The 21,090-nt window shown below is 45.1% G+C and overlaps 1 protein-coding gene across 4 annotated transcripts in view; it reads left to right on the top strand.

The window, feature by feature from the left end:
- PKNOX2 (PBX/knotted 1 homeobox 2) overlaps nucleotides 1-21,090 on the top strand; it is a 306,344-nt gene that overhangs the window by 57,686 nt on the left and 227,568 nt on the right. The gene's annotated exons all lie outside the window — the stretch shown is intronic.

Raw genomic sequence — 21,090 nt, 5'->3', positions numbered from 1 at the left:
GATAAAGTCCCCGTATTGAGCAGTTGCTGTAGTTCTTGACTACAAAAAGAAATATTATACAGTTGGATGATGGAATTATCATAAGTTTTACTTTGTCTTGTCTTCAGACTTTAAGCCTCTGTTCTTCACAAGGCAGCCTTGATATTGGGAACATAATGGGATGGTTGTAGATTGGTAGATGTCATTTACTTCCATGCGTTCTTACTTTGTAGTTTGCGCTAATTAATTCCTATCACAGCTGCAAGATTTTCATTATTCCCTGTAATGGATTCTGAGATATAAATTGGTCACTTAGTTTTGTCTATTAGATGTAAACTGTCTCTGTCCTAAAATCTAAATACTCTTTGGAGACAAAGAATATAAAAGAACATATTGAAAGCTGAGCTATTCCTTGCACATATTCAACTATTAGAGTCAATTAAGCGTTTGTTTTATCTAATAATACAATTTTGTCTTGCCGTGCCTTTTTCTATTGTTCTAGGCTTTTTGTTGGGTAGTTGCATATGCAACTTGTCATAGAAATCATATTGTGGTGCTTAAAGGGGTTTTCCATGACTTGCATATTGGTGATGATGACCTATCCTTAGATTGTAGGGGTCTGACACCCTGGATCCACTCAGATAAATGGGGACTTTTAAAGCATTGCAGTCTCTTTTCAAAGAGACTTTGATATTCTTGAGAGCTGCAGTAGAGATGAGCGAACAGTAAAATGTCCGAAGTTCGAAATCCGATTTGAACAGCCGCACACTGTTCGGCTGTTCGAACGGATTTCGAACCCCATTATAGTCTATGGGGGGAAATGCTCGTTTCAGGGGTACGCAAAATTCGATAACATTATACTTACCAAGTCCACGAGTGACGGTCTGGCTGGATCCCCCTTGAAGTCTTCTCCCGGCGCATGCGCAGTCGGATCTGCCTAGGCCGGATGCCTAGGCAGAGTGAATTCCAGCCAGAAGACGCCACGGGGACACTGCACGGAGAAGACTTCTAAAGGTAAGAGAAGAACCAGCGTTGATTGGCAAAATGTATAGCATTCTGCCAATCAACGCTGGTTCTGCATCGAACCTTAAACTTTGAACAGCTAGTAGTGTTCGATCGAGTACGAGTATCTCGAATACCGTAGTATTCGATCGAACACCTACTCGATCGAACACTACTCGCTCATCTCTAAGCTGCAGCCTCTTCTCTTTGCTCATGGCATCACATGGTGCAGAAATGTCTTAGTCCAGGGCCTGATACTAACTGATACCACATCATCTCCTAAAACTACGCTCCTGGCTCCAGACCCTCTGTGTTTTCTGGCTTCTCCACAGACTTGTATGAACTGCAGCTTGTCTTCAGTGAAGATGGATTTGGCAGTGAATTGAATAGTTTAGCAGGCAGGAGAGGTGATAGACGTATCAAAGTTTCTTATATTGGCCAGAACTTGAATTTTTTGTTTACTCAAGACATTTAGAGTAAGTTCACTCAGTGGAATTTATAAAAGCTGAATAATTCTGCTTCAAGAATTCAGAAGAAGTCCTTTTCCAAGATTGCCCCCTTCCCTTTAGCCCTTCGGATTCCCTGTGACAAGACCACAGGGTCTGAGTGGTTGCCATGTCTTTTCCACATAGGCTCCCTATGCGCAATGTACAGAACTATGCAGATAGACTTTACCTTCAGCTGACGGATATATTCTTAGGCATGTATACATTTTAATAAATAATCGATACTAGAAATATGCAAATTGGAAGAAGTTACTGGAGTTTGAGCTTTTGCAATGTTTAGAAGATTTGTCATCCTTTGGGTTATTGTCCACCAAAAATGGGTCGAGGTCCCAGGATAGTCAAGGGAAGTATTTGTTAATGGAAAAGGATTGGGAAGGTTCCACTTCTTCTAGACTGGAATTTATTTCCATTTTTAGGAAGCAAGGAGAACTATATGCAGCATTAGTATGAACCCCTTCACTCCAAAGCGAATTTCCAATTTGTTGTTTTTAAATCCTTGCAACAAACTTTATTTTTGCTCACTCAGCCATATGAAGGCTTGTTTTATGCAGGACAAGTTGTAATTTTTAATGCCACTATTTCATACAATGCATTGTGAAACTGTAATAACATTATTTTTGGAGTAAAATGAGAGAAACAAATGAATGCATTGTCATTATTCATTTCTTGTTGGGTTTCATTTTTACAGCACTCACCTGTTATCTTTTATTCTACCAGTCAGTATGATTTTGGTGATATCTAGTTATATAGTTTTTGTTATGTTCCATTACTTAAAGATTTGCTTTGTTTCACCATGATGTGACATTTATAACTTTTTTTATGGAACCATGTAAGGGCTGATTTGTGGAATGAGCCATAGTTTTTGATATGATATGACTTATACTTGACATTTTGTGGAAAGCACAGAGGCTTTGGCAATACATTGGCAATTGTTATTTTTATATTTTTGGGATGTGGCAATAATTTTAAATTTTCTTATATATCTTATTTTTATATAAAACAGGAAAGTGTTATGTCAGTCCTGGTAGCTGCAACGGGGCTAAGGGATAGCAGTAGGGAATCTCGCCCTGCACTACTCCCACTAGCTAACCCGGTCCCTGCCTCACGGGTGTAGGTCGGCTGTTCTCAGGCTAAGCCTGACCCCGACAGCTCCTCTCTCACTGACACCGTAGGCCTAGAGGGAAGTGGGAGAAGGAATGCCCTATAAGATCTCTAGGGACTGGAGACTAAAGGGGGTCACCCCTAACGAACAAGTGAAGCTGCTACTGACAGGGACTGACAAGGGTGTGCGCTGACTAACAACACAAGCAGCACACAGGAAACATGTAGGAAAGGAATTCCCCAAACCAATATGGGAAGGAACTTTACACTAGGAAACAAACACAGGGAAACTGAGTAGAAATCAAAGGATAAGGCAATTCACTCACACAGTCAATTATACACAGAGGGAGGATTGGTGAACACAGAAGGGAAAACACACACACCAACTTGTTCACCCAAAACCTCCCAAAAACCAACCACGGAACTTCCTCTATCCAAGATAACCACCTACTCCTCCTGCTAAGGCCTAGCTCTGTAAAAGCGACACTCAGCACAGAACCATGGGAGGCATGGGTTTAAATACCGAGTAGAGACCACTCCTCCCAGGTGCAAATGGGAGGACAGACTAATCAACCAGGAAAGAAAGCAATGAACCTAAATACTCCTAACAGGATCCTCCCCTCAAGGAGAAGACTCCGGATTCTCTAGGAGCATCCTTCTTCGGGAACTCCTTGTGGAATTTCTCCACGAGTCTGGGGGCTGACATATCCGACTCCAGAACCCAAGAATTATCCTCAGGACCGTATCCCTTCCATGCCACCAGATACCGTAGCTTCCCCCGAACATATTTGCTATCCAGAACTCGGGATATCTCATACTCCCCGGACTCAGAAACTGGTGGAACCTTAACAGGAGACGTTCCCTTCTTGGCCTTCTTTAACAAGGAGACATGGAACACCCGGTTTATCTTCCACCTTTTAGGTAGTTGCAGCTGCGCCGCCACTTCATTTACCATCTTGATGATCTTAAAAGGACCCACAAACCTGGGACCCAGCTTCTTGCAAGGAACCTTCAACCTGATATTCTTGGTGGACAACCAAACCATCTCACCAGGGAAGAACTGCAACTCTCCTCTCTTCCGATCCGCCTGGACCTTAGCCTGGTGCGACGCCCGCACCAGATTCTCTCGGATACGGGACCATACCCCTTGCAGCTTTTTAGAAAATAGCTCCTCCTCCGGAACTGGGGAAGAAATGGAAGAAAATACTCCGAAAACAGGATGTCTACCACCGGAGCAAAAAAAAGGTGTGGTACCTGTGGCATTGGAATCATGGTTGTTTAGGGAAAATTCTGCCAGGGGGAGAAAGGCAGCCCAATTATTCTGGTTCTCTCGAACAAAACACCTCAAAAACTGTTCCACATCCTGATTCTTCCTCTCTGTTTGTCCGTTAGACTCTGGGTGAAACCCGGAGGAAAACGACAGTGTAACTCCCAACCTGCTGCAAAAAGCCCGCCAGAATTTAGCCACAAATTGCGGTCCCCTGTCCGAAACGATATCCTCAGGAAGACCATGCAACCTTACAATTTCTTTAATAAACGCCTCAGATAGTGTCTTGGCACATGGCAGCCTGGAAAACGGGATCAAATGGCACATTTTCGTGAAGCGGTCAACGACTACCCAAATGACCGTGAAACCCTTAGACACCGGAAGGCCCGTGATGAAATCCATAGACAGATGAGTCCAAGGTGCCTTAGGAGGTTCCAATGGATGTAGAAGACCGTGGGGACGGGTATGCGACGCCTTGGCTCTTGCACAGACCGAACAATTTTGAACAAACTGTAAGACATCCTTACTCCACCCTGGCCACCAAAAATTCCTAGACACCAATCTCATGGTCTCTGAAACCCCCGGGTGACCAGCAAGAACCGACTCGTGACACTCCCTCAGGAGACTTTGTCGGAGAGTAGTTGGAACAAAAAGCTTGTTTCTAGGTATCTTGGAAGGTGCAGCGTGTTGCGCTTCGATCAAGGCCTTCTCCAATTTCGCGCCCAATACTGCTACCACCACTCCATCCCCAAGAATAGTGGCAGGCGCCTCTCGTTCCTCCTCAGTCGACATATACCGGGATAAAGCATCAGCCTTAACATTCTTTGAACCCGGCACATAAGTCACGGTAAAATGGAACCGCGCAAAAAATAGAGCCCATCTGGCCTGCCGTGCATTTAATCTCTTCGCCGACCCAAGATAAACCAAATTCTTGTGGTCAGTAAATACCTGGACTGGCCTTCTGGCCCCCTCCAGGAAATGACGCCAATGTTCGAACGCAAGTTTTATTGCCAGTAGTTCCCGGTCTCCGATGTCATAATTCCGTTCAGAGGCAGAGAATTTCTTAGAAAAGAAGGCACAGGGATGCGTACCCTCCTCGAACTCCTGAGAAAGTACTGCTCCCACCCCCACCGAGGAGGCATCCACCTCCACTCGGAAGGCCAACCTCTCATCAGGCTGTCTCAAAATGGGAGCGGACGAGAATCGCTTCTTCAGTTCTTCAAACGCAGCTAGCGCCTCTGGCGACCACTTAGCACAGTCAGCCCCCTTCTTAGTCAAGTCCGAGATAGGTTTCACAACCTCAGAAAATCCCTTGATAAACTGGCGATAATAGTTGGAGAACCCCAAGAACCGTTGGACCGCCTTTAGGTTCTCGGGTCGCGGCCACTCCAAGACTGCCCTGACCTTCTCAGGGTCCATCTCAAACCCCTTGTCCGATAGGATATAGCCAAGGAAACATAATTTATTGACCGCGAACACACATTTCTCCAGCTTAGCACTTAATTGGTTAACCCTCAGGAGATCTAAAACCTCTCTCACTCTCTCCCAATGAGTCTCCAAATCCGGGGTGTAAATGAGTATATCGTCCAGATAGACCACAACCCCCCTCCCTATGACGGCACTTAGTACATCATTAATAAAATTCTGAAAAAACGCAGGCGCATTGGTTAGACCAAAAGGCATCACAAGATTCTCAAAGTGTCCTAGGGGTGTGTTAAACGCTGTTTTCCACTCATCCCCCTTCTTGATTCTCAGCAAGTTATATGCCCCACGTAAATCTATTTTACTAAACCAGCGGGCTCCCGTAATCTGGCTGAATAGATCCGAGATCAACGGAATGGGATAGGGATTCCGCACCGTGATTTTGTTAATCTCCCTAAAATCCAAACAAGGGCGCAACCCTCCATCTTTCTTCTTTACAAAGAAAAACCCCACTGCTACTGGGGACTTAGATGGGCGAATATGCCCCACCTCTAGACTCCCCTCAATATACTCTTTGAGCGCCTCCCTCTCCGGAATAGTGAGATTGTACAACCGTGTCTTGGGTAGCACTGCATTTGGTATGAATTTAATCGAGCAATCATAGGTGCGATGTGGTGGTAATGTCTTGGCTGCCCTTTCCTCAAAGACCTCCCTAAACTCACATATTTCTTGAGGCAAATTGTCTATAGACAAAGACATAACGGATATGGGCAGACATCGACCATTACACCCCTGCCCCCAAGAAACTACTGACTCGGTCTCCCAGTTGATAATAGGGTTATGCTGCTTCAGCCAGGGCCACCCCAACACTACTTGTGCTGGTAATTTAGACAACAAGAACAAGTCAATCTCTTCCCGGTGGCCACCCACAACAAACTCCAGACCCTCCACCTGTTTGGAGATGACAGCTTGCTGTAGAGGGGTCTTATCAATAGCCCACACCGGTATCTGAGACTTCAAGACCAAAGGACTCACCCTTAATTGCTCACAAAACTCTGAGTCAATAAGGTTGACTGCCGAACCACAATCAACCAAAATCCGGCACTTCTGCCCATTTACCCATCCTTCAAGGGTCAACCCGGCAGTCTGAGTACAGGAAATATGCACACCTCCCTCCTTAGTAGGTTTTCTCCCTTTACCCTCAATAGACCTGGGGTTATTACTCTCCTTGGCGAACCATTCTCTGGAGGGGCATACCCTTGCTACATGTCCCATCCCTCCACACACAAAACAGCGTACTGTGCGGGACCCTTCACTCTTGGGTCTAGCACTTCGCACAGTGGCCCCAATCTGCATGGGTTGGTCCCCCGGGTCCTCTCTAAAAACGGAGAATTGAGGAGGGTTAAGCCCCCAGGACTCTTGTCTCCACGCTCCCGGAGGCGCCGTCCAACTCTAATTGCCAGCTGCATGGCCTCATCTAGATCTCCCGGAACAGGGTGAGAAACTAGATGGTCTTTAACCTGGTCCGAGAGCCCTGTCTCAAACTGACTAAGTAGAGCGGGGTCATTCCAGTGTACTTCTGCTGCCCACCTACGAAACTCTGTGCAATATTTCTCTATAGCATGATCCCCTTGCACCACACGTCGTAGGTTATACTCAGCCGTGCGTACCCTGTCTGGGTCGTCATACAGTAACCCCATTGTGGAGAAAAACGCCTCTACAGTTAGTAAGCAAGCTGAGTCGGCTGGTAACGAATGTGCCCAGATGAGGGGATCATCTCTCAATAAAGTAATAATAATCCCAACTCTCTGTACCTCAGAACCGGAGGAAAACGGCCGTAGCCGGAAATACAAAAGACAGTCCTTTTGAAATCGGAAAAAATCTGACCTCTTACCTCGGAAGGGTTCAGGTAAGCTGACTTTTGGCTCCAGAGGCCGACCCACAGGGGCGCTACTCACCTGCCTCTGTATGCCCTCCACCTGAGAGGCTGTGTGTTGAGCCAACTGCTGTACTTGAGATACGCCAGAAGCTTGGATGGCATCCATTCGTAGCTTGATCCCCTCCATCTCAGTGGAGATCTGCTGCACCGCCTGGTACAACTGTTTCAGGTCCGTCATAATACAAACGAACCTTTTTTTTTTTTTTTTTTTTACCGGCTGAGTGTACTGTTATGTCAGTCCTGGTAGCTGCAACGGGGCTAAGGGATAGCAGTAGGGAATCTCGCCCTGCACTACTCCCACTAGCTAACCCGGTCCCTGCCTCACGGGTGTAGGTCGGCTGTTCTCAGGCTAAGCCTGACCCCGACAGCTCCTCTCTCACTGACACCGTAGGCCTAGAGGGAAGTGGGAGAAGGAATGCCCTATAAGATCTCTAGGGACTGGAGACTAAAGGGGGTCACCCCTAACGAACAAGTGAAGCTGCTACTGACAGGGACTGACAAGGGTGTGCGCTGACTAACAACACAAGCAGCACACAGGAAACATGTAGGAAAGGAATTCCCCAAACCAATATGGGAAGGAACTTTACACTAGGAAACAAACACAGGGAAACTGAGTAGAAATCAAAGGATAAGGCAATTCACTCACACAGTCAATTATACACAGAGGGAGGATTGGTGAACACAGAAGGGAAAACACACACACCAACTTGTTCACCCAAAACCTCCCAAAAACCAACCACGGAACTTCCTCTATCCAAGATAACCACCTACTCCTCCTGCTAAGGCCTAGCTCTGTAAAAGCGACACTCAGCACAGAACCATGGGAGGCATGGGTTTAAATACCGAGTAGAGACCACTCCTCCCAGGTGCAAATGGGAGGACAGACTAATCAACCAGGAAAGAAAGCAATGAACCTAAATACTCCTAACAGAAAGGGGGTCTTGCTGAGGCGACTTTACCTCCTCTCCCTAACCCATCAGCCATTTCTCCTTTTCGTTTCTGCCCTTTCCTTTCTCCTCTTATACTGTATATACTCGAGTATAAGCCGACCCGAATATAAGCCAAGGCCCCTAATTTTACCACAAAAAACTGGGAAAACTTATTGACTCGAGTATAAGCCGAGTTGGGGGGGGGGGGGGGAATGCAGCAGCTACTGGAAAATTTCAAAAATTAAAATGGTGGGAGTTTTTGGGTGCAGTAATTGCTGGGTGCTGGGGAAGGGGAGGGGGTGTTTTGGTTGTCTGTCTGCCCCTTCCCTGAGCTTGAGGTTTGAGGTTTTTTTCCCCCACTTGGAATTCAGTCTGGCTGAATATAGGGTATCTGCAGTGCTCCTATTAACCCCTTCCCGACGGAGCAGGAGCACTGCAGATACCCTATATTCAGTAGACCGGGCACTTTCAGACACAGGGATACCTAATGTGTATGTGTTTCACAGTCATTTTCTACTTTTATATGTATTCTAGGGAAAGGAGGGATTTAGAACTTTATTTTTTTATAAAAAAATTTTTTAAAGCTTATTTTTTTAAAAATATTTTATGGGAGATTCTATAAATTACTATTACTATAATTTTTTTTTTTTGTTTGTTTGACTCGAGTATAAGCCGAGGGGGACTTTTTCAGTACAAAAACTGTGCCGAAAAATTTGGCTTATACTCGAGTATATATGGTAATCTCTTTTTCTTTCTCCTTTAATCTATTTTGCTCCACATTTATGACTATATTTTTTGTTTATTACTATCTAGGTACTCTTACGTACCTTACTGGTGGCATAACACCGTTGTTAGTCTTTTCAATTTTCTGTAAAATTTAGGCACTAAGTTCTGTTCTGCACCTTTTTTGATTTGTATGGATAAATTGTAATTTAAATTTTTTTGCTAACAGTAAAATATATTGAACCATAAAATAGTGAAATAATATACTTTATATATTTTTTTATATTAAATTAGCAAAGTGGGCAAAAACACTGCATAACATACAACACCCAGATATACTGCCCAGGGCAAAACCACTGTGTTAGGGCAAGTTCACACGGGGCAAGAGGGGGTCCCTTCACAATAGAGGTCTATGTAGACCACTAGTGTTTTTTTTTCCGCTAGTGGTTTGTTCCCACCAGCGGAAAAAATAAGCGAGCTGCCCTTTCTTCAGGCGGATTCCACGGCTGTTTCGGCCGTGGCGTCCACCTCGCAACAGCACCCTCTGGACTAGGCCCATTAATTTGGGCCTAATCCGGAGCGGAAAGCCGCAACGGGATGCCATGCACTGCACCAGTGACAGAAGGTGCACGCGCGGAATTCCCGTGTCAACTAGCCCTTACTGCCAACTTCACTTCACTAAAACACTCTTATTTGCGTAAACACGAACAGGCTTATAGCTTTGGAACGACTGAACAAAACATCAAAATTCTTAGGGTGGCAGCAGATATCAGGTGAGGTATAGCATTAGGCTTTTTAGACCTGATGTCAGATCATCTTAAAACGGGGTGGTACCACATGACATGATAAACTTATTCCATATCCACATAACAGGGTATAAGTGTCTGACCATTGGGACTATCCCAGTGGTCACAGTTCTTAATTGTGTCTCTCAAGGACTAGTAGAACTCCTAGATTAAGAAACCAGGGAATTCTGGGTTATGGGTTTTAAAGACTTTCGAAACTTAAGAGTGCATTTTTTTTTTTTTGGGGGGGGGAGAGCATAAAAAATATCTGTAATATTTTTTTGTATCTCTGATATGATGTATGGATTGTGTTGAGCTGTATGTATTAGGCTGAGGAACGAAGTGGTACAACTGTGGTAGTCTCTGTAATGGACAATATTAAAGGGATGATAGACAAGATTGCAAATAATTTATTGGGCTATAGAAAAACATTTTAGTTGGTAATCTTTAAGATTTCAGTCCTTGAAAGTTATTGGCAAAGTTTCGCCCTTGACCTTCATATGTTTAATACAAATTTCTACAGAAGTGCAACAGAATTGGATTTGAATATCACCACTTCAGATATGCCTCGAAATCTGCAAAATCTGTTCTTCCGTCAATTCTCTCGGAGATCCTGTAATAAGACTTATGTAACTGAATGTTTTATATTAATTCCTAAACATAAGCGTTGCTGAGGAAGATTATTGATGTTTGATACAGTATTTATCTATCCATTTGTGTTGATTTATTCCCGCTGAATTGACTTTGTTCTTTGCATGGTGTTCTTTTGAGCCTTGTTGGCACATATGATAATGGACTGGCTGCTTTTAGTATCTAAGAAGTGCTTTGTTCTTTGCTGTGTCAGGGCTAGGCAGTTCCTGATGGCGACACCTTCTTGCTGCACTATTAAGCACATTAGTGGAATGGTTATGACCTTTAAAAATGCTCTATCTAGTCAGATGCAATTTAGAACTCCTGATCGTTCCTTTATCTTGACAAGGACATGTACTAGTTCATGTGAAACTATTAGCGGGGTTCACTGTACTGCTTGTAGTTGTGTTGGGCATACACTAATTCGTTAATGGTATTTTCTCATTTGGACAACCCTTCTGGCTACCCCACCAAGTCTTACTCCATTCCCTGAGATCAGTGGTTCAGTACTAAGTTACAGTGTATCCCTATAGTCGCCAACCAATAGATGCACTGGTTCATTCAATAGCATGAGACGCTCTTTGTTCCTCTGTGTGGCTTATAGAGGGAATACTATTTGAAGGCATCTGCTCATATAAGACACACACATTAAATATTATCTCTGATTAAAGTTCTGTGGCTGTTACAAATTTCTTTTAGTTAGAATAAATCATTGTACATACACTTGATAAAAAAAAAGCATGTTTGTGATGAAAAAGTAGCAACTAGAGATGAGCGAACACTAAAATGTTCGAGGTTCGAAATTCGATTCGAACAGCCGCTCACTGTTCGAGTGTTCGAATGGGTTTCGAACCCCATTATAGTCTATGGGGAACATAAACTCGTTAAGGGGGAAACCCAAATTCGTGTCTGGAGGGTCACCAAGTCCACTATGACACCCCAGGAAATGATACCAACACCCTGGAATGACACTGGGACAGCAGGGGAAGCATGTCTGGGGGCATAAAAGTCACTTTATTTCATGGAAATCCCTGTCAGTTTGCGATTTTCGCAAGCTAACTTTTCCCCATAGAAATGCATTGGCCAGTGCTGATTGGCCAGAGTACGGAACTCGACCAATCAGCGCTGGCTCTGCTGGAGGAGGCGGAGTCTAAGATAGCTCCACACCAGTCTCCATTCAGGTCCGACCTTAGACTCCGCCTCCTCCGGCAGAGCCAGCGCTGATTGGCCGAAGGCTGGCCAATGCATTCCTATGCGAATGCAGACTTAGCAGTGCTGAGTCAGTTTTGCTCAACTACACATCTGATGCACACTCGGCACTGCTACATCAGATGTAGCAATCTGATGTAGCAGAGCCGAGGGTGCACTAGAACCCCTGTGCAAACTCAGTTCACGCTAATAGAATGCATTGGCCAGCGCTGATTGGCCAATGCATTCTATTAGCCCGATGAAGTAGAGCTGAATGTGTGTGCTAAGCACACACATTCAGCACTGCTTCATCAAGCCAATACAATGCATTAGCCAGTGCTGATTGGCCAGAGTACGGAATTCGGCCAATCAGCGCTGGCTCTGCTGGAGGAGGCGGAGTCTAAGGTCGGACCTGAATGGAGACTGGTGTGGAGCGATCTTAGACTCCGCCTCCTCCAGCAGAGCCAGCGCTGATTGGCCGAATTCCGTACTCTGGCCAATCAGCGCTGGCCAATGCATTCTATTAGCCCGATGAAGTAGAGCTGAATGTGTGTGCTAAGCACACACATTCAGCACTGCTTCATCACGCCAATACAATGCATTAGCCAGTGCTGATTGGCCAGAGTACGGAATTCGGCCAATCAGCGCTGGCTCTGCTGGAGGAGGCGGAGTCTAAGATCGCTCCACACCAGTCTCCATTCAGGTCCGACCTTAGACTCCGCCTCCTCCGGCAGAGCCAGCGCTGATTGGCCGAAGGCTGGCCAATGCATTCCTATGCGAATGCAGACTTAGCAGTGCTGAGTCAGTTTTGCTCAACTACACATCTGATGCACACTCGGCACTGCTACATCAGATGTAGCAATCTGATGTAGCAGAGCCGAGGGTGCACTAGAACCCCTGTGCAAACTCAGTTCACGCTAATAGAATGCATTGGCCAGCGCTGATTGGCCAATGCATTCTATTAGCCCGATGAAGTAGAGCTGAATGTGTGTGCTAAGCACACACATTCAGCACTGCTTCATCAAGCCAATACAATGCATTAGCCAGTGCTGATTGGCCAGAGTACGGAATTCGGCCAATCAGCGCTGGCTCTGCTGGAGGAGGCGGAGTCTAAGATCGCTCCACACCAGTCTCCATTCAGGTCCGACCTTAGACTCCGCCTCCTCCGGCAGAGCCAGCGCTGATTGGCCGAAGGCTGGCCAATGCATTCCTATGCGAATGCAGACTTAGCAGTGCTGAGTCAGTTTTGCTCAACTACACATCTGATGCACACTCGGCACTGCTACATCAGATGTAGCAATCTGATGTAGCAGAGCCGAGGGTGCACTAGAACCCCTGTGCAAACTCAGTTCACGCTAATAGAATGCATTGGCCAGCGCTGATTGGCCAATGCATTCTATTAGCCCGATGAAGTAGAGCTGAATGTGTGTGCTAAGCACACACATTCAGCACTGCTTCATCAAGCCAATACAATGCATTAGCCAGTGCTGATTGGCCAGAGTACGGAATTCGGCCAATCAGCGCTGGCTCTGCTGGAGGAGGCGGAGTCTAAGGTCGGACCTGAATGGAGACTGGTGTGGAGCGATCTTAGACTCCGCCTCCTCCAGCAGAGCCAGCGCTGATTGGCCGAATTCCGTACTCTGGCCAATCAGCGCTGGCCAATGCATTCTATTAGCCCGATGAAGTAGAGCTGAATGTGTGTGCTAAGCACACACATTCAGCACTGCTTCATCACGCCAATACAATGCATTAGCCAGTGCTGATTGGCCAGAGTACGGAATTCGGCCAATCAGCGCTGGCTCTGCTGGAGGAGGCGGAGTCTAAGATCGCTCCACACCAGTCTCCATTCAGGTCCGACCTTAGACTCCGCCTCCTCCGGCAGAGCCAGCGCTGATTGGCCGAAGGCTGGCCAATGCATTCCTATGCGAATGCAGACTTAGCAGTGCTGAGTCAGTTTTGCTCAACTACACATCTGATGCACACTCGGCACTGCTACATCAGATGTAGCAATCTGATGTAGCAGAGCCGAGGGTGCACTAGAACCCCTGTGCAAACTCAGTTCACGCTAATAGAATGCATTGGCCAGCGCTGATTGGCCAATGCATTCTATTAGCCCGATGAAGTAGAGCTGAATGTGTGTGCTAAGCACACACATTCAGCACTGCTTCATCAAGCCAATACAATGCATTAGCCAGTGCTGATTGGCCAGAGTACGGAATTCGGCCAATCAGCGCTGGCTCTGCTGGAGGAGGCGGAGTCTAAGGTCGGACCTGAATGGAGACTGGTGTGGAGCGATCTTAGACTCCGCCTCCTCCAGCAGAGCCAGCGCTGATTGGCCGAATTCCGTACTCTGGCCAATCAGCGCTGGCCAATGCATTCTATTAGCCCGATGAAGTAGAGCTGAATGTGTGTGCTAAGCACACACATTCAGCACTGCTTCATCACGCCAATACAATGCATTAGCCAGTGCTGATTGGCCAGAGTACGGAATTCGGCCAATCAGCGCTGGCTCTGCTGGAGGAGGCGGAGTCTAAGGTCGGACCTGAATGGAGACTGGTGTGGAGCGATCTTAGACTCCGCCTCCTCCAGCAGAGCCAGCGCTGATTGGCCGAATTCCGTACTCTGGCCAATCAGCGCTGGCCAATGCATTCTATTAGCCCGATGAAGTAGAGCTGAATGTGTGTGCTAAGCACACACATTCAGCACTGCTTCATCACGCCAATACAATGCATTAGCCAGTGCTGATTGGCCAGAGTACGGAATTCGGCCAATCAGCGCTGGCTCTGCTGGAGGAGGCGGAGTCTAAGATCGCTCCACACCAGTCTCCATTCAGGTCCGACCTTAGACTCCGCCTCCTCCGGCAGAGCCAGCGCTGATTGGCCGAAGGCTGGCCAATGCGTTTCCTATGCGAATGCAGACTTAGCAGTGCTGAGTCAGTTTTGCTCAACTACACATCTGATGCACACTCGGCACTGCTACATCAGATGTAGCAATCTGATGTAGCAGAGCCGAGGGTGCACTAGAACCCCTGTGCAAACTCAGCTAAGCACACACATTCAGCACTGCTTCATCAAGCCAATACAATGCATTAGCCAGTGCTGATTGGCCAGAGTACGGAATTCGGCCAATCAGCGCACACATTCAGCTCTACTTCATCGGGCTAATAGAATGCATTGGCCAGCGCTGATTGGCCAGAGTACGGAACTCGACCAATCAGCGCTGGCTCTGCTGGAGGAGGCGGAGTCTAAGATCGCTCCACACCAGTCTCCATTCAGGTCCGACCTTAGACTCCGCCTCCTCCAGCAGAGCCAGCGCTGATTGGCCGAATTCCGTACTCTGGCCAATCAGCACTGGCTAATGCATTGTATTGGCGTGATGAAGCAGTGCTGAATGTGTGTGCTTAGCACACACATTCAGCTCTACTTCATCGGGCTAATAGAATGCATTGGCCAATCAGCGCTGGCCAATGCATTCTATTAGCGTGAACTGAGTTTGCACAGGGGTTCTAGTGCACCCTCGGCTCTGCTACATCAGATTGCTACATCTGATGTAGCAGTGCCGAGTGTGCATCAGATGTGTAGTTGAGCAAAACTGACTCAGCACTGCTAAGTCTCTGCATTCGCATAGGAATGCATTGGCCAGCCTTCGGCCAATCAGCGCTGGCTCTGCCGGAGGAGGCGGAGTCTAAGGTCGGACCTGAATGGAGACTGGTGTGGAGCGATCTTAGACTCCGCCTCCTCCAGCAGAGCCAGCGCTGATTGGTCGAGTTCCGTACTCTGGCCAATCAGCGCTGGCCAATGCATTCTATTAGCCCGATGAAGTAGAGCTGAATGTGTGTGCTTAGCACACACATTCAGCTCTACTTCATCAGGCTAATAGAATACATTGGCCAATCAGCGCTGGCCAATGCATTCTATTAGCTTGATGAAGCAGAGTGTGCACAAGGGTTCAAGCGCACCCTCGGCTCTGATGTAGCAGAGCTGAGGGTGCACAAGGGTTCAAGTGCACCCTCGGCTCTCCTACATCAGAGCCGAGGGTGCGCTTGAACCCTTGTGCAGCCTCGGCTCTGCTACATCAGAGCCGAGGGTGCGCTTGAACCCTTGTGCACACTCTGCTTCATCAAGCTAATAGAATGCATTGGCCAGCACTGATTGGCCAGAGTACGGAATTCGGCCAATCAGCGCTGGCCAATGCATCCCTATGGGAAAAAGTTTATCTCACAAAAATCACAATTACACACCCGATAGAGCCCCAAAAAGTTATTTTTAATAACATTCCCCCCTAAATAAAGGTTATCCCTAGCTATCCCTGCCTGTACAGCTATCCCTGTCTCATAGTCACAAAGTTCACATTCTCATATGACCCGGATTTGAAATCCACTATTCGTCTAAAATGGAGGTCACCTGATTTCGGCAGCCAATGACTTTTTCCAATTTTTTTCAATGCCCCCAGTGTCGTAGTTCCTGTCCCACCTCCCCTGCGCTGTTATTGGTGCAAAAAAGGCGCCAGGGAAGGTGGGAGGGGAATCGAATTTTGGCGCACTTTACCACGTGGTGTTCGATTCGATTCGAACATGGCGAACACCCTGATATCCGATCGAACATGTGTTCGATAGAACACTGTTCGCTCATCTCTAGTAGCAACCATTTTGAAGGGATTGCCTGCTTTGGACAGTGAGTTAGAAAGGTCCCTTAGGCTAAATTCACACAGTGGATTTTGGTCCGGAGATTGAGGTGGGATGCCGCCCCAGATTCCGGACCTAAAAACAGCTATCCACGACTGTATGCCGGTACAGCATACGGCAACCTCTACAGCAGTCGGTAGTCTGTGCTAAATAGATAGCTTTTGACCTATGATCTGATGAGTTAAAAACCGGTTGAAAGCTTAAAGACCCCCAGAACTTCTAGTGTGTGTGTGCCACAGCTACCCCATAAGCAAAGGGGTTTGCTTGGCATACTATCTGTGCCAGTTGTTCTTCTCCACTTGAGCTTAGTAACAGGATCTGTAACATGACTGAAACCACAGTGTCCATTGTGGGTACTTGGCTGTATCTTAACTTTCACAAGGGGGTACTTGGCTTGAAGTGTTTGAGAAACACTGACTAAGACTAATGCTGGAGTTGAATAGGAGCTTTCTATCACAACCAAAGTATTTATATTCACATCAATATAGGTCAGTACAATTGAAGGCTCCCAAGCTTGTCATTGCTACAGTTCTATTACACGCTGCCACAGAAGTAAATGGATTTTACTATATGCTGTAATAAATTAATTTTTAAATGTATTGCATGATTGATCAGACCCACTAGGGTTCAAGGTCCCTACGCGGTCTGAAAATAAAAGTAAAAAAAATAAATGAAAAAAGCTTTAAAAGTATAAAAAAAACACAAATTAACAATTTCAAATCCCCCTTTTCCCTATATCACATATAAAAATAAATAAACAAAAACACTTTAGGTGCCCCACACTCAAAAATGCCTTAGATTAAAATCTAAAAATATTTGTCCCATACGGTGAATGCCGTAAAAGATATCAAAATTTTAAAAATACTTTATAAATTTGATATCACCGTGATCGTACTGACCCGCAGAATACGGGTAACATGTCATTTTTACCACTTAGTGAATGGTGTGAAAATTTATCCCATAAGAAATTTTTTTTTTTCCAATTCCACCTCATTCTTATTTTTTTCCAGCTTCCCGTAACATAGTATAGAATATTGAATCGTACCATTACAAAATACAATTTGTCCCACAAACAATAAGACGTCATGTGACTAGACTAAAAGATGAAAAAAATCATGACTCTTGAAATGTGGGAAAGAAAAAAGTTTATGCAGAAACTGTCTCAGTTCTGAAGGGGTTTACCACAAAAAACTGGGAAAACTTATTGACTCGAGTATAAGCCTAGGGGGGGAAATGCAGCAGCTACTGGAAAATTTAAAAAATTAAAATGGTTGGAGTTTTTGGGTGCAGTAAGTGCTGGGAAAGGGGAGGGGGTGTTTTGGTTGTCTGTCTGCCCCTACCCTGAGCTTGAGGACTGCTCCCCCCCCCCCCACTTGGAATTCAGCCTGGCTGAATATAGGGTATCTGCAGTGCTCCTATTAACCCCTATATTCAGTAGACCGAACACTCTCAGACACAGGGATACCTAATGTGTTTGTGTTTCACAGTAATTTTCTACTTTTGTGTCTATTCTAGGGAAAGGAGTGATTTAGAACTTTTATTTACTTTATTTTTTTATAATTCTATAAATTACTATTACTATAATTTTTTTTTTAAAGCTTTTTTTTTCCCCACTATTTTATGGGAGATTCTATACATTGATATTGCTGCTGGTCATAGACCTCCCCCAATAAAAAAAAAAAAAATTTTTTTTTTTTTTTTTGCTGACTCAAGTATAACCCGAGGGGGGCCTTTTCAGCACAAAAACTGGGCTGAAAAATTCGGCTTATACTCGAGTATATACGATAATAATCAGTGGAGTTCCAATGCCCAGGACCACTATTGATCAGTTGGAAACTGTGGTGGTTTTGCAAGCATTGTGACCCCTGTATTCATAGTTACCATGCAATATAACTACAGCCTCATCCTGTACACTTCTACATGACAAGACTGTAAATACACATGATCATTACAGATAGCAATGTCAATACTTAAAGCGGCTCTATCATTGGGAAAAGTCATTTTTAGCTAAGCACATCTTTGCATAGCCTTTAGAAAGAGTATTCCACACATACCTTTTGTATGTAAATCGCCTCAGTGGTTTTTGAATGAGACCATTTTTATTCATATGCTAATTAACTTCCAGCCAGCACAGGAAGTTCCCAGCAGCCTCCTCTCTTTTATCTGTGTGTGCAAGCAGGAAACAGGAAGTCATCAGCAGCAGCAGCCTGTGCTGTATACATACATAGGAAAGAATAGGCAGAGGGTGCACAATGAGACTTCCAGGTTGCACCAAGAGGCTGATTAACATATGAATAAAAACGGGCTCACTCAAAAACCACTGAGGCAATTTACGTACAAAAGGTTCTTGTGGAATAGCGTTTCTAAAGATTATGCAAATATGTGCTTAGTTAAAAATGACTTTTCCCAATGATAGAGCCCCTTTAATGGATCACCGTTTTTGCACATGTGCCAATAGCTGATGAGTTTGGGTCCCAAGTGCCTCCTTAATTTAATACTGTCCCCTTGTATTATGCTCCTGAGATAAATACTGCCCCCCTAATGACCCCTTATATCAATGATTCCCCCTAATGAACCCCTAAAGCTGCTCTACCATACATTTTAACATTTCCTTTAGACACTGATATAATTAAAAGTACTCCATTTGTTTATGGTGGCTCAGGAGAGGGCCCCCAGAGTCAGTGGGCCTAGGGCCACTGCCCTCCTGCTAGCTATGGCTCTGGTTATTCTGAATCTTTTCTCATGAAGCTATATATGAATCTGCTCAGCTCCTCCTGCTGTATGACATGATGCCTGCAGATTGCGCTGCATTTTCCTAGTGACAGATTCCTTCCCTCTAAAATCTGCATCGAAACAGCATGTGTGACCATCACACAGCAGCAGATGCAGATGGATTAAATGAAGATGAGGCCGTCCCTTCTGTTACAACTCTTATGTGAAGATGCATTTAATACTTTTATTATTATGATTATTAGAATTATTAGTACTCTTACTCCTGACAAGGGCTTGTGTTATATGGCTGTGGACTGATTATGAGGTTGAGTTTCGATTAACACTTTTTAATTTTTTTATTCTGCTTCTGTTGCCCACTATATATGTAGATGTTGAGGCAGGAAGAAAAAAATAAAAACTGGCAATATAATCCTGACCATTTTTCTACAAGCTTTTCCGAACTGGTATTTAGTGGGTATAATTCCTTCATATGCACCATTAATTTTTCTTTATAGCTGTCCTGATGGCCGTTAGACTTTTCCTCCTTTGTTAATGCCTTTTCCCATTTGGTTTTTTACAATTAACAAAATGCTTTTTTTTGTAAGTCCAATTTCAGTGGGAGTTAGGGCTGCGTGCTAAAGTGATTCAAATGGGTTGAAAAGCGATGCATATAACAATGCTTTCAGGCCATGAGATCATAAAGCTTTACTGAGCAGCACTACAATCTTCTATGTGATTGGACAGTAAGGATAAGGATCTACATATACAAGTGGATCTGGGGTTTTCTTATTCAAATGTTAGTGTTTTGGTCAGTGATTTCCATCAGTGATTCTGACTCAAAACCAGTTGAGGTATAATGGGAAAATTTGGGAAAATTTGTTCCCGTTCTGTGTTTTTGACCCATTCCAAGTTTAGGGCTACAAACTATGCAAAACACTGACCTAACCTAAGGCCTAACTAGAGTATAAGAAAAATGCATAAAGGACACTGCTGCTAAATAAATAAAATAATCCTTATTAGGCCGCTTGCAGATGACCGTGGTGTAGGTCAAGTGTGCTATCCGTGTATTTCACGGATAACACACCGACCCATTCTTTTCTATGGGTCCGTACACACAACGGTGATTTTCACAATCCCATGTGCGGGCCGACAGTTCAGGCAGCCTCAGATAGGACCGGTCCTATTCTAGTCCTATTTTGCGGCCCATGCTTCTGTGGCTCCTATTCATTTAATTAAAGAAGCCGCGGAAGAACAGCGCATGCACGGGCGGCACACAGGGGACATCCCAGGACGGTTGCATCACAGTCATCTGCAACTGGCCTTAGTTAGTGTTTATACTTACAGGTGTAGTTAAAATGGCATTGGGAAAAACATGCTTTTTCTGCACTTTTCGGTGCAGGTGTGATTTTTAAAAGATAAAAAGCTTTTAGTACCTTCCCACTCAGCAGCCCCATATACGCCTTACAATGTGCAGAGCATATGGTTGAACCTCAGCACTGTAATGGTTCAGTGCAGGTCTGTATGTCTTCCAGGTTCTGGTTGTATTATACAGCTGGGATTGGCTCTAACAGTAGGAAAATGCTCCAACTTGGACAACTTAACCCCTCATATACTGTGATCAAAAGCAGTCACGGCATGTGAGTAGTTAGGGGTGGGGGCGCCCCCTTTGTACCTCTTTGGGTCCCCTACTGTGAGATCGCAGTGTTCAGATAAGTTTACATGACAGTCAAGGGGCAAACCAGAGGCCTTGCCTTATTACACACTAGCTGGTACCCGTGACTTCGTCTGCGGTGATTGTAGAAGTGGGTATATACAGGCGCGGGTAAGGTTTTCGTACTGTATTTAAGGTATGGGATATGAAATGTAAGTTTGTATCTTGTTTTTGCTGTAATTCAGAGAATACGTGAGACTTTTGTGTTGAAGTTAATTTGTATTTGAGCTGCTATACGGTGTTGTGAGAAACTTTACATAGTGACTTTGGGACAGAGGTATTTGAAGTTAACCCTTTCACGCCGATGGCATTTTTTGATTTTCGTTTTTGACTCCCCTCCTTCTAAACCCCATAACTTTTTTATTTCTCCGCTCCCAGAGCCATATGAGGTCTCAATTTTTGCAGGACAAATTTTTCTTCATGATGCCACCATTAATTATTCTATATAATGTACTGGGAAGCAGGGAAAAAATTCAAAATGGGGTGGATTTCAAGAAAAAATGCATTTCTGC

The sequence above is a fragment of the Leptodactylus fuscus genome, chromosome 6 (assembly GCF_031893055.1).
Source record: "Leptodactylus fuscus isolate aLepFus1 chromosome 6, aLepFus1.hap2, whole genome shotgun sequence".
NCBI classification, from domain to species: domain Eukaryota; kingdom Metazoa; phylum Chordata; class Amphibia; order Anura; family Leptodactylidae; genus Leptodactylus; species Leptodactylus fuscus.
The sequence above is the reverse complement of the archived record's forward strand: the minus strand, read 5'-3'. Positions and strand labels throughout refer to the sequence as shown.